This window comes from Salvia splendens, chromosome 11 (genome assembly GCF_004379255.2).
Source record: "Salvia splendens isolate huo1 chromosome 11, SspV2, whole genome shotgun sequence".
Lineage (NCBI taxonomy): Eukaryota > Viridiplantae > Streptophyta > Magnoliopsida > Lamiales > Lamiaceae > Salvia > Salvia splendens.
The window spans coordinates 15,146,326-15,159,780 of NC_056042.1; the positions used below are offsets into that span (position 1 = coordinate 15,146,326).

At 36.7% G+C, this 13,455-nt stretch overlaps 1 non-coding gene across 1 annotated transcript; it reads left to right on the forward strand.

The window, feature by feature from the left end:
- The first annotated feature begins 11,569 nt into the window (after positions 1-11,569).
- Positions 11,570-11,643, forward strand: TRNAW-CCA. The gene has a single exon. It is a non-coding gene; the product is annotated as a tRNA-Trp (tRNA).
- The last annotated feature ends 1,812 nt before the right edge of the window (positions 11,644-13,455 follow it).

Here is a 13,455-nt window from a genome sequence, read left to right on the forward strand (position 1 = left end):
TTTATGATATGTAATACACTGCATTCATTAACTTGTCACAATACTAAATGCCAACTTGTCAAAAATTAGTTGAGCCCCTTTAATACGAAATGGATATTTTCAAGAAAATAATCATTCATTTTTAGAGGGAGACTTTGAAAAGTATTTTTGTCAAGTGGGACACTCCCATTCACTAACATGGTACCTCCTCTTCACTATCACTGCACAAGAATGGACTCTTCTTACTTTGTGTGCGCATATGCTTTCTTTCTCTCTCTTTTTTTTCAACAAATAAAATTAGTTGCCTGTTTGTTGTGCACGCACAAAATAGTTAATCTAGCAGACAAAATCTTTTTGCCTTCACATTTATTTGATGTGGTTTACTCGTGTTTTTCTACTTCAAGGATGTTGTTATAATCCACGCATATCAATCTGGCCAATCCATTCGGGTTGTCGGACTATTTGGGTGCAAGTTATTCGGGTTGACAAATTTTTGGATTATAAATTTTTAACTCTAATCTTTTAACTTTCGGGCTAACTCGTCGAGTTAATCAGGATCGAAATTTTTAGTAATATATTTTAACTAATATATTTCTAATTATAATTTTATATGTATATGATAAATGAATACACGTAGAAATGATGATTATTTCAACCCGAAACGAATATATATATATATATATATATATATATATATATATATATATATATATATATATCCCTATATATATATCACTTAATGTGACAAGAATAACTTTTATCCAAAATAATGATTATATAATATTTAGATAAACGTAAATGTAAAATAAAAAATGAAACAATCAGTATAATTTTCAATAATGAATCAAAATATATTTTTATGTATATTTAAAAAATTAACTAACTTTTAAAAGTTTGAAAAAAAAAGTAATGAAAATTGAAAAGTTAATATGAGAATTACCTTATTTCGGGCCAATTGTATGAGACTCGGTTTAATTTTGGATCAACCTTATTGAGTTGCGAGCTATTCAATTTATAGTAGTTTGGATTATAATTTTTTCAGCCTATAAATTGTAAACTAATCCTATAAAATTGTCAAGTTATTCAAAGCAATCTACGAATTTCAATTGTATAAAAAATCCCTAAAATATTACCCCCACGCCTAAAAATATACTCCCTTCGTCTCAAGGGGGTTGAGTCATATTCATTTTTTGGTTGTCATAGGGACTCTGGCCAACGATCGTCCTATCAGACGCCACGGAGGTAGAAACCAGCGAGCCGGAGCGACGGGAGATGGAAGTGGTGTAGGCCGAGGAGGTCACAAGTGCGGAAGAAGCCAACCCGAAGGAAAGTCGCAAGGACAGAGACGACGCGGACAAGCCGCCTGAGTCGGATCGGCCAAAATGGACGTCGCGAAAGCCGAAGAAGTATAAGGACTACGTGACAGGATAGTTAGGATTTACCTTTTGTTTAACTATTTTTATTTCCTTTCATGTTTGGAATTTGGATTTATTTAATGCTCGGATTTTCTTCTTGATTCTTTCCCGAGTTAAAAGAGGATCGAATCAAATAGGGTCCAATCCTATATAATAAGATCATTAGAGGTCTTAAATTTCATTGAGAATAAAAACAAATCTTTCTTCTCAAAACCCTAATTGCTCGAAACCCTAGCACTCCAACTAGGGGATTGTCTCTTTTGCTTCATCCAAGTTACGTGTACTCTACAAACTTCTTCATAGGGAACTCAAACTCTATTAACTGGTGCTTTCTCAAGTTCTCTTTTCCCACATGTTTGCAGTGGCTTTGGGGGCGATACTCGTCGAGGGCGACTAGCCGCCTCCAAGGACAGCCCCTTGCGTTTTTAGTAAGAAACTCATACCTAAACGTCGTCTTTCCTATACATATGACAAAGAACTATATGCCATTGTTGAAGCAGTTCGGACAGCGACAATATCTTCTGGGTCGCGAGTTTATTATTCGAAGCGATCAATGTAGCTTGAAGCTGAATAGTGCAAACCCGGATCTACAATTGTTGATTTACACCCAATAATCATAAATCTATACGAAAAATAATTGTAGAACTATACCCTTGGCACGTAGATCATGTATCTCACCTTTAATTTTTTATTGTTTGAACGGAAATGGATTGCTTTGTCTATTATACCATTTTTTATAAAGAAATGCTCAACAAAAAATGATGGTGAGCTGAACAAAAAATGCTCAACAAAAAATGCTCAAGGACAAAAAATGTTCAACAAAAATCTTCATTTTTTTGATGGTGAGCTGAACAAAAAATGCTCATGGTGAGCTGAACAGCAACGAACCACAAGGAGTTCACAGCTGTCCTAAAACGAGCTGCTCCAAACAGAAAAACGTACTCAAACAGAACAAAACAAAAAGGAACTAAAGCTCACAAGGGTACGACACAGCACAACACCCAAAAGAAGAATCGTAGCCAAACAACAAAAAAAAGGAAGGGGGCAGCCATTGAACCTGTTTCAAGCGAGCAACGAGTAGCAAAAGAGCAGTGGGAAATGGTACCACTTCAATCCAGGGTGAGGGCGTGGAAAAAGCACAAGCTTCTTGCTTCAGCTTGTCATAGAAGCGGATCAAAATAGTTAACCTCTAAAAATAGCCCTTGAGTTTGCCAAACTCCTAACATCATAGAAGCTATCCATCACCTGTCCGGATGAAAATGGGAGCTTCGGCTACCACCCTCTCATCCATATACCAAGGTGCCAAAAAAGTCGTTTCTTCTCAAACTCCCAGTTGGGCTTAAATTCATGGTATATGATCTTTATTCCGAATGTCCCATATTGACCATGAGATGACGTAGAACATGGAAATCCTCATTTGCTTATCAATCTTCATAAGGCGTGTGCCAGGCCATTGATCACAACAGTGGTACCAGAGGCTACTGGAGAGCTTGTAGCTGAAGAAGAGGTGATTGATGGTTTCTGGCTTCTCCTTACAAAAAATGCAATGATCGTCAGTAACACCCAGTTTGAACAGTCTCTCTTTTGTATTGAGCCTCCCTTGGAGCATAAACCACAAATGCAGTTGTGCTTGTGGCGGGGCAACGTTTCTCCAAGCTAGTCGTCCAACGAGATAAGGGCTCTCCTCACCCATCATCAGCTTTGTCACCTGCATCACAAAGTTAGAAACAGAAAAAGGAGTAGCCTCGAGACCGAACCACAATTTCTTATCACTAGTGTTTTCTCTCAGGGAGATACGATTCACCGCTCTAAAAAGCTCTTGGAATACCTCCTCTCCCCAAACAAAAAAATATCTCCTCCAACAAAAGGACCATCTCCAAACACCCATATCTCACTCACCCATCTCTTCAATAAAGTTGTCCTTTTGTGTGGAAAGCATGAGGCTCGTCTCCCCCAACCAATGATCGATCAAGAATTTTCCACCTTCACTTGAATACCCTTCTTGGCCACTTCTTCAATTTCCTTGCCAAATCTATTGAAATTATTAATTTGACCCCAAAGGCTTGTCTGACATTTTCCTTTCACTCTTTGGGCATCTCCATTGATAATTGGTCCGTGGATGGACACAAAGGCTTTTGATCATCCACGAACCTCCACCACCACTTGAAGCATTTTTTATATAAATGTCTCCAACTCCCAGGCCTCCGTGCCCCATCGGTTTCTGGATTGTATTCCACGCAATAAGATTACCTCCTTTACCACCATCTTTCTTACCCCAGAAGAACCGACTTTGTAGCTGGATGATGCGCCCCGCCCCGCAACTTTCTTAGGCATTCGGAAAAGGCTAAGGTAGTACATTGGGAGGTTGTTCAAAACAGCTTTAATAAGAACCAAGAAAAATCTTCATTATGAACGAATTGCCTATTTGGTTGATTCTTTTCAGCATTCTTTGTGTTTAATCGGAGTGCTCAAAATCACATAAACTAAACGAATAATCTCACTTAACTTTTATATGATTCACATTTTATGTTCAACTTCGAAGCAACCTTTCCATTTTCACTGCTAAGTCATGATATCCAAATTTCATTCATTATATATAAGTTTCTTGTTGTGTTGGCATGAGTAATATGTGAAGTGATGATATTTTCCTTGTTGTGAGCAGGAAATGGGAGAACCTCTGCGTAACTACTCCATGGTGGTGGATGTTATTAGAGCCATGACAGTTTTTCCTTTCAAACAGAAAATGGGAGAACCTCTACATCCCTCAAAACTTCAAGATCCCTGCAAAACAAATATACAAAAATCTCACTCTCATCTTTGTCTATTCTTCTACTCTAAATCCTTTTATGGATTCTCTTATTTTCTTTTGTGATGCAACTTTTTTTACTTATTTATTATTCTTATGTATGTGTTTGCTTTTTGCATTGTTGTTTCAGATTTCTGTATAGCATAGAATACCTGCAAGAGTTTTTATGCAACTCATAAAGAGAAGAAGTAGATTAGGTCAATAGCGGCAAGGAGCTTAGACATTATTGTATGAGGTGCCGAGTTCAAGCCCTCTTCACATTAGTTGTAATTTCATCCTTTCTATAGGAGTTATTTTTTGTAATTTCCTCCTTCATGTAGATTGTTTTTTTTTAAATGAAGTAGATTAGGTCAATATATTATACAACAAAATAAACAACAAACTATAAAAGATAATTGGGGAGAATGAGAGAAGTAAATTAGATAGAAATACTCATAAAAATATAGGCGGATGACATGGCATGGTATGAGAATTAAAACAAAATTGGTAAAACTTTTTTGAAATATACTTTTTAATTTTTTATTTTCTAAAATTACGTTTTATTTACTTTCCAAAAAGAAATTTGCTTCGTTGCTTTGGGCTACCAAACCCATTTATCTTTTTGTAAACTGATTTAATTGTTTTGATTGATTGATGATATAATCTATTTTACATATATAATCAGCCTTACATCCTATTAACGGTTGGTCTAAACAATTATAAGCAATTTAATGAAAGTTGATTGGTTTAAGAAATGTGTGTGATTCTAGCTTTAAAAAATACAATAATTAAAAATAAATAAATAACCGAAAAAACCTTTCCCATTGGCGCCATTCTCTACCAAAAATACCTTGATTTTAATAGTAGTATAGAAGTATGCATAGCAATAGAGACAAAATTACAAAGAGCTAATGAGTTAAGCATAGAGGCTTAAAGTGGAGCATGTAAGTCCCTCTTTTTGGAATCGAACAATCATGGCCACCAGTTCCACGCAGGATGTCGTCACATCAACTGCAGCCAAGCCAAGCTTGCCAACCAGTCAGGATCGGAACCATTAATATATAGGCAAAAAAAGATAGCGCCGACTACTACGAAATATGAAAAAAACATTAAGCCAATCTTCATTGCTACGCAAAATCTTTATCTGACCTGGCCCTTTTAGTTAACTAGTATTAACTCCCGTGCTATGCACGGGTTATAAGATTTTTATATAATGAATATTAATACAAATGAAACTATAGAATATAAGAATTCAAAACAATAGAATGATTTACAAAAACAAAAAAGTACTTATCATGTCCTACTCTAAATTAATAATTTATTCCTCCTAATAAATAAAAACATTTCAACTTGCAAACGATTTTATACAATTTTAATTTATGATATAAGTGGAGTAAAATAAATGATAAATAAGAAATATGTGACTAATGATCAAAGAGTATGAGTTAGTTAGAATACTATACATAAATAAAGAAAATATGTAAGAGTAGAGATCAATAGAACAAATCAAATTATTATATAAATATAATGATTATATAGTTTAATTATGTATTATTATATAAAAATAGAGTACAATTTTCACATATCACATGATATTAGTTAAATCTTGAAGTATGTAATAAAAAGAAGATATTTTAGCAACCTCCAATCTTCAAAAAAGATACTGTTAAAATATTCTATAAGTATATTTAAGAATTATATATATAGCAAGTAAACTAAATTTAAATGCATTACGTCTATTTATACTGTATTTTATAATTTAATAATCGATAAATAAATATGAAGTACAATTCATTTTATTATTTATGCTAACAGTCAAATTTCTAAAATTGTTAGAACCTAACTTTAAATATAATAATCATTATAGAGTTTAACATAAGAACTCAAATTATATGCTACAGTATAATAAAAGCCCAAAATTAGAGCTCAATTAGTATACAATAACTAATATACTATTGGGTTTTTGGCTTTAAAAACCAAAAACTTTCACCAAATTCCGGTTTTTCCCACGAACTATGAGATTAGTTTTTAAAACCACGAACTTTCACATCGTATGCCATTTCCCCCCGACGGGTCAACGGCTAAACCCGGTTTGTCTATGTGTCAATTTAATCCTACTTGGATCCTATTTGGCAAAATACTAACTTAAACAAATAAATATTATAGAAGATAATTTAATTCAATTAAGTAAATAAATTAAACAAAAAAGACTTAAACAAAAAAGTTTTCATAGTCGTAAAGTTAGGGCTTTTGTTTCACTCATTCTTCTTCTTTATCTCTCGCATATTTGGGGATTTCCAGTCCGCCAAAACTTCGATTCTTCGATTAGCGAGGAAGGTGCGCGCAGGTAGTGGATTTCCGTGCTAAACGTGGATTATCGAAGAAGGTGGAAGTTGGTCGGGTTCTTTTACTGGTGTGGTCCCGATTGTCGGCAATGTCTCACAGGTGCGGTCCTTTTCGTCAATGACCCCACTTTCGTTTAAAGAATTAGAATTATTCAGTGTTTGTCGGATGTCTCAGGCCCCATTTCGTTTAAAGAATTGAAATTATTCTATGTTTGTCGGGTTCTTTTACTGGTGTAGGGTTTTATACAGTGTTTCCTTTTTAAAACAAGACAAAAAATAAACGTTTCTTTAGGGTTTTTTTGTGCATTGGGATTGCCTGGGGTTTTTTGTGCATTTAAGTCGTATAGAGTTTTAGCTTGTACGCTGTGAAAAATATATTTCAGATTTTGCATTTAATGTGGTGATTTTACCTCTTTGAAGGGATGATTTCACTATACAATTCCATCATGGTGGGAAAATGGTGAATGATGGAGGGATGCAGATATATATTGGTGGTGATGAAACATTTAAATCCCACTTTGATGCAGATAGATTTGGTTATTTTGACTTGATTGATGAGATTAAGCAGTTGGGTTATGCTGAATGGAGTAGGGTTGCATTTACAGTCCCAAAAAGTATGAAAAAGATAGACATAAAGGATGACAATGATGTTATGTTGATGTTGTCATACCTTGATTTAGGAATATGTGTACTCGATGTGTATGTTGTTGGTGGAGAGCTTGGTGAAGCACATGTTGCAGACAGTGTAGGAGGAGAGCATGCTGATGATGGAGTGAATGAAACACATTTTGAAGAAGTTGAGGGCAGTGTAGGAGGAGAGCATGCTAATGATGGAGTGGGTGAAACTGAGGTAGAATATTATGGGGGGGATGAGGATGATTCTGAAGATGGTGATGGGTTAGGTAAGGATGAGCCTGAGGGAGAGGAGGATGGGCCTAGCTTGGAGAAGGGAGGGGAAGGTGAGGATGAACAATATGAAGACTGGGATGAGTTTGATGATGGGAGTTACATTCCATCAACTGACAGAGACAATGACACTGATTACTCCAGCTTAGATGGATTTATCTCAGAAGATGATGAGCATATCGAGGCCAGAGACAAATTTAAGAAATCAAATTTGAGGGTCATAACTGATGATCTGTTTAATGGTATTGTGCTTAATGTTGGAGTCAACAAAACTACAGAGGGTTATTGTATCACAACACCTGCTTTAGGGGGTATGTTTGAGGTGTCTTTTGATGAACATAGATTTGTGGTTACACCATCTTTGAGGTCTTGTGGGTGTAGGGTTTGGGATATTACTGGAATCCCTTGTATTCATGCTTGTTCTGTGATTACATTCTTGAACGAGAAGGTTGAATCATATGTCAGTGAGTACTATACTGTACAGAAGTACAAGTTGGCTCACAGCTTTGGCATTCCACCTTTGAATGGTGAGAATATGTGGCATGCGGCTGAAGGATACAATGTCATGCCACCGCCGACTAAGAAGATGCCCGGCAGACCCAAGAAATTGAGGAAAAGAGACCCATTTGAGAAGGATCCATCTAGGCCACACAAGCTTCGCAAGATTTGTGTCATGACTTGTCAAAGATGCCTTCAGCAAGGGCACAACACTAGATCTTGCAAAAATGATCCAATTGCAAAGCCAGCAAAGGAGAAGGTTGTTATCTTTACTTTGAAACTGTTATGTTTACTTTGAAACTATTGTTGGTCAGTCAGTAACTTTACTTTGAAACTGTTATGTTTACTTTGAAACTATTTTTCTCATAAGGGAAAACCAGGCCCAGCAGCACCAGCAGGTCGCCCAACAGCAGCACGCCCAGTAGCAGCACGCCCAGCACCTGCAGCACGCCCAGGTCCAGCAGCACGCCCAGGTCCAGCAGCAGCAGCACGCCCAGCAGCAGCAGCACGCCCGAAGCCAGGACAAGCAGCAGGTCACCCAAAACGAGGAAGGCCAAAAGCAAGCGCACACTCAAGTGAAGCACAATCTGGCTTATCAACACAAGAAAGCAAGATTTAAGTAGTTGATCGGTTTACCTGACCCTTTTTGCCATCAAACTATATTTGTCATGATGGTTTTTTGCTATAACTCAGTATTGGATGTGTTTTGGCAACACTTTATTAGCATATTGTCCAACACTTTATCTGTCACTTTGTTTTGCTATAACGAACTTGTGTTGATGAGGAGGAAACTAGTGTCTTTGATTAGTACTCTTTGATATTACTCGTGTGTCTTTGAGGCATCAAAAGGCATCAAAAGGCATCAAAAGGCATCAAATTTAGCATCCAAAAGGCATCAAAAGTGTTCAAATTTAACATCCAAATTACTACAACAGCTACACATTACAACAAAAATGTTACTACATAATGAAGAAAATTACGACACACAAAAGGAAGATCAACAGCTTCAACTTTAGCGTGGTGCTTCCTAAATCTTCAACCATCGATTTCAGCATTTCACACTCTTCAATCTTAGCATTACACTCTTCGAGCTTGTCATTGAACTCTGCAATCTTCGCATTTAGTTCCTCTTCCAGAGAAACCACCTTCAAGTGTGCACATCTCCATCTTTCTGCGAACTCGGCCTTTTCTTTACTCGTCCTATTAAGGAGAATTTCCCGGCTCAGGGGAGAAGTCGGTTCAATCCACCGAAAGAATTTACAGTCATCACTCTACAAAATGATACAAAAATCATTTTTCACTCCATGCTGCTTATAAACGGTTAAATGGACGAGTACAAAATACCTTCCAAGACGGACAACGATAAAATCGTCTTCCCGGATTATTATTAGTCCTCGAGGTCCCAAACTCAGCCCGAACTCCATGGTTACAGATTACAAAGTCACCTTCAGGCCAAAAGTGGTTGAAGTTTGAGGTTTGTGAAGAACTTGACATTTCAAATTCAACCTGCACGCAAGAGAATCAATGAAGTTTGAAATTTAAGAACGATTTGTGCGGACGATTATGAAGATGGAACCCTAACACCCAAAATTGATTCGCCTACCTGAGGAACTAATGAATTCGAAATGAAGATGACCAAAATCTGACTGAATTCGCACGAAGACGTAATGAAGATGAACAAAATCTAACGACTTCGTTTAGGGTTTAGGAGATTTTGATGAATTTTGATCGATTTTCATAATTTAAGTGTTTTAATTCCTGATTGAGGGTAAAACGACGTCGTTTAAAGGGTCATATTTCCGACATCCATGTCATTTCTGCGGCTGTCCACGTTGGACAACTTCTACACCGGAAATGTGTTATTCGGGTCGGGTTGGGAAATGGCATACGATGTGAAAGTTCGTGGTTTTAAAAACCAATCTCATAGTTCGTGGGAAAAACCGGAATTTGGTGAAAGTTTTTGGTTTTTAAAGCCAAAAACCCTATACTATTCCATGAAACCCTAAGTCAAAATGATGCGCCTCTTTTCTCTCTCTCTTCCACCCTGCCATGCGCCGCCGCCCAGCCAACTCCACACGCCAGCCTAGCTGTGGTGCACTCCGGCGGCTCCCTCGGTCAGCAGCCACCCTCTACTTTCCTCATCTCTCTTTCCGTCGTCGTTGCCCACTGCTGCCCGCTTCGCCCGTTTTTCTCCTTCCTCTTCCTTTCTTCTTCTCGTTTTTGTCGCACGTCTCTCTCACGGTTTCATGCCACCGCCGTTGTTGAGCCACCACCGTCGGCTCTCCTTCTCTTTATTCCGCTTCCATCGCCGTCGACCCTCCTGCACCACCACCGTCGGCTCTCCTTCTCTTTATTCCGCTTCCGTCGCCGTCGACCCTCCTGCACCACCGCCGCCGCAGTAACCCATCCTGCACAGCAGCAACATCGCCGCTTCCCTTCATCTCCGGCATCTCTCGTCGCCTCACCCGCCAGATTCCAAGCAGAACCAAACCTGCTATACTGCAATCACAAAATTAGTCCACAAAATGCAGATTCTAGTCCATCTATTTAAAAGTGTTTCAAATCTTCTTCAAGAAGTTTGCATTTGGTTGGACTATTTAAGAAACCACTATTGCTCCATAGGAGCAGCCTTTTTTCTATCCAATGATTGTCATTTCTCAAAATGACCAAATGGGCAAATAAAATAGCTTCACAATTTCCCGCCAAAAAGGGCAAAGAAGTCTTTTCATTAAACTGACACTTTAGATTATGATAGATTCCAATCCATATCTACTCATATCTACTCATATCTAGTACCTATTTGTGTATAATTAAAATATAGCTTTTCACTTGTTCATATCTAGTACCTATTTGTGTATAATTAACATATAGCTTTTCACTTGTTAATTATCCAGAAATAGGTAATAAATGAGGGTAGCTAAGGATAGAAATGAACTGAAAGTGCTGGAGCAGATGGGGGATTTTGTGTGGCGAAGAATATTGGCTTAATATTTTCACATTTGGTAGGAGCCGGCACTGGCTTTTTGCCAATGTATTTGAGATCAATGGCTTCGATCCTGACTTGTAAGCAGGTCTTGGCTTGGCTGCAGTTGAATGTGACGACATATGACGTGGCGCTGGTAGCCGTGACGTTGTTGATCTCGACGTCGTTGATCTGTATGAGGTACGACTTACCATTAACCCTTCTAATTATAGATGTGTAGCATCAAATCCAATATAGGTTTAATTGTTTAATGAATCCATGAGATTTTTCAAAATCTAACAAATACGTTAATGATTCCATGAGATTTTAGACGTCCAATAAATCTAACAAAATCAAAAACTTTTTTACTTCTACTTCCTTTATTATAAAAATAAAAATAAAACATTTCTATTTAATTAAAAATAATCATAATGGCAATCTTGCTATCAAGCTGCACGTTTGTTTTGGGTACAAAATGTCACAGGTTCAAATCCTGTCATCCCTACCTATTACTGACCCTTTGAGCAGTAACGAGGAATCAACGAAGATCGGTTCAAATTGCGTTGCGCGGAATCGTTCATTTTTATGAAACTATAGCATATATGCATATAAAATAAAAATGGATTCTTTTAAAAAAAAAGAATCTTTTCTTTACATTCTTTTCTATTCTGATAAGAAAGCGCTCTTAGTTCAGTTCGGTAGAACGTGGGTCTCCAAAACCCGATGTCGTGGGTTCAAATCTTACAGAGCGTGATTTTTTCTTCATGGATCCAATTAAAATGAAATGAATTCAGTCGCTTGCACAACAATTCAAATTGGACCTCCTGTGGATTAAAGAAAGGAGGAGGCCAATCAAATTTGAATTAATCAAAGGTCCAACTGATCGCCACGCCTGTATTGTAAATATGCAGTTACGAATAATCCAGCCAAAGTAATAGGAATTAGACCTAAGACGATTCCAAATAGAAAAACTTCAATCATTTCAATTTTGTTTTTGAAAAGGAGAAAAAAAGCGGTAATATCTATACCTAAATATTAATATGAATTGATGTGAATCTCAATGACCAAGAATTGGTAATTGACATGGTAAGTAACTCTAGAATACACAGAATCTCACAGAAGGATTTCCTTTCTAAATAGTTTCTTTTAAATAGAAAGTTTAAATAAGTCGTATCTTGCTCAGACCAATAAATAGAGCTGAAGTTATAGTTAAAGCCACTAGTAGAAAACCAAAATAACTGGTCTTGTATCAGACTGCCCGTCTTCTAGCTTGTATGAATCGTTATTGGTTTGATACCAATAATGGCAGTCGTTTCAGTATGTTAAGGATACATCTGTATCCGCGATTGAAATTTTGTGAATAATACATTTTTCTATATATCCTAGAATAGAAAATAGAATTTCTAGGGTATATCAAAGTAAACACATATACAGACCATCCGCTTTTATTGTCTCACATCTCATTCTAGTATCCAATATGTCTCCTTTTATATATGTATAGAGGTATAGATACATTTGGTATCTGTTTTTGTACTGTTAATAATGATTAATACGGTATAAAATATTCATATATTACGTGTCAACAAATCAACCAATGAAAGCAAGTTTTTCTTATCCCGCATAAAGCCACGTGAATTGAAGATAAATTTGCTCGATTAGATTCTATGCCCTTTGTTTAGGGAAATTGATTTTTTTGACATTATGCTATTGCTATAATGAGCTTTAAATAATAATGTCAGATTACATTTCAATATTGATTAAATTTATACAAAGTATCATTATTGATTATATTTAGAGGTGGGTTAAAATGACAACACCTGACACTGCGACACTATGTAGCCTGCAATATTATAAACGCTACACTGAAATAGTATAAACGGTACACTGCAATCTATAAATAGATTGCAGTCTAACGTATTGGATATTGCAGACGGAGAAAATTTACCATTGAGCATTTTTTATGATTGCCACATGGCAGCTGATTATTCGTCCACGTGTACAAATGATTGGCTAGAAATGGTGGTATGGTGTCATTTTAAAAGGTGTTGTCATTTTAACACAAACCTATATATATATATATTGATTAAATTTATACAGTTAAAACTACTCCCTAGCCGCGCTGATATCTAAACCCTAGAGGATTGACTGAAACTCGTGGACTTTGGCGATGGTTGAGTTGCTTACTCCATACTACACCCTAGCCCCAAGGATTGCTAAACCCTTGGGGAATGAATGAAACGTGCCCCAAACAATCAAACACTCCCAATCTTAAACTACTCATGAAATTGTATAACACAACCAAACAAAAGATACAGTCACTTTATGCAATGAACGATTACTCCAACAAATCGGTTTTTAAGTGAACAAATACGTTTAATAATCAATAAAGGAACAAATTAAATTACCTTCTTCCATTGTTGAAGAAAACGAAAGCAATGAACGACTGCTCCAACAAAAGCAATTTTGTACGAGGAAAAACAAATGAAGAAATTTTAGAAAGAATGTGTTGAACAACGGTTGTTTCAACTAAGAATGTCTTCATTGGAGAAGAAACGATGAAAGAGA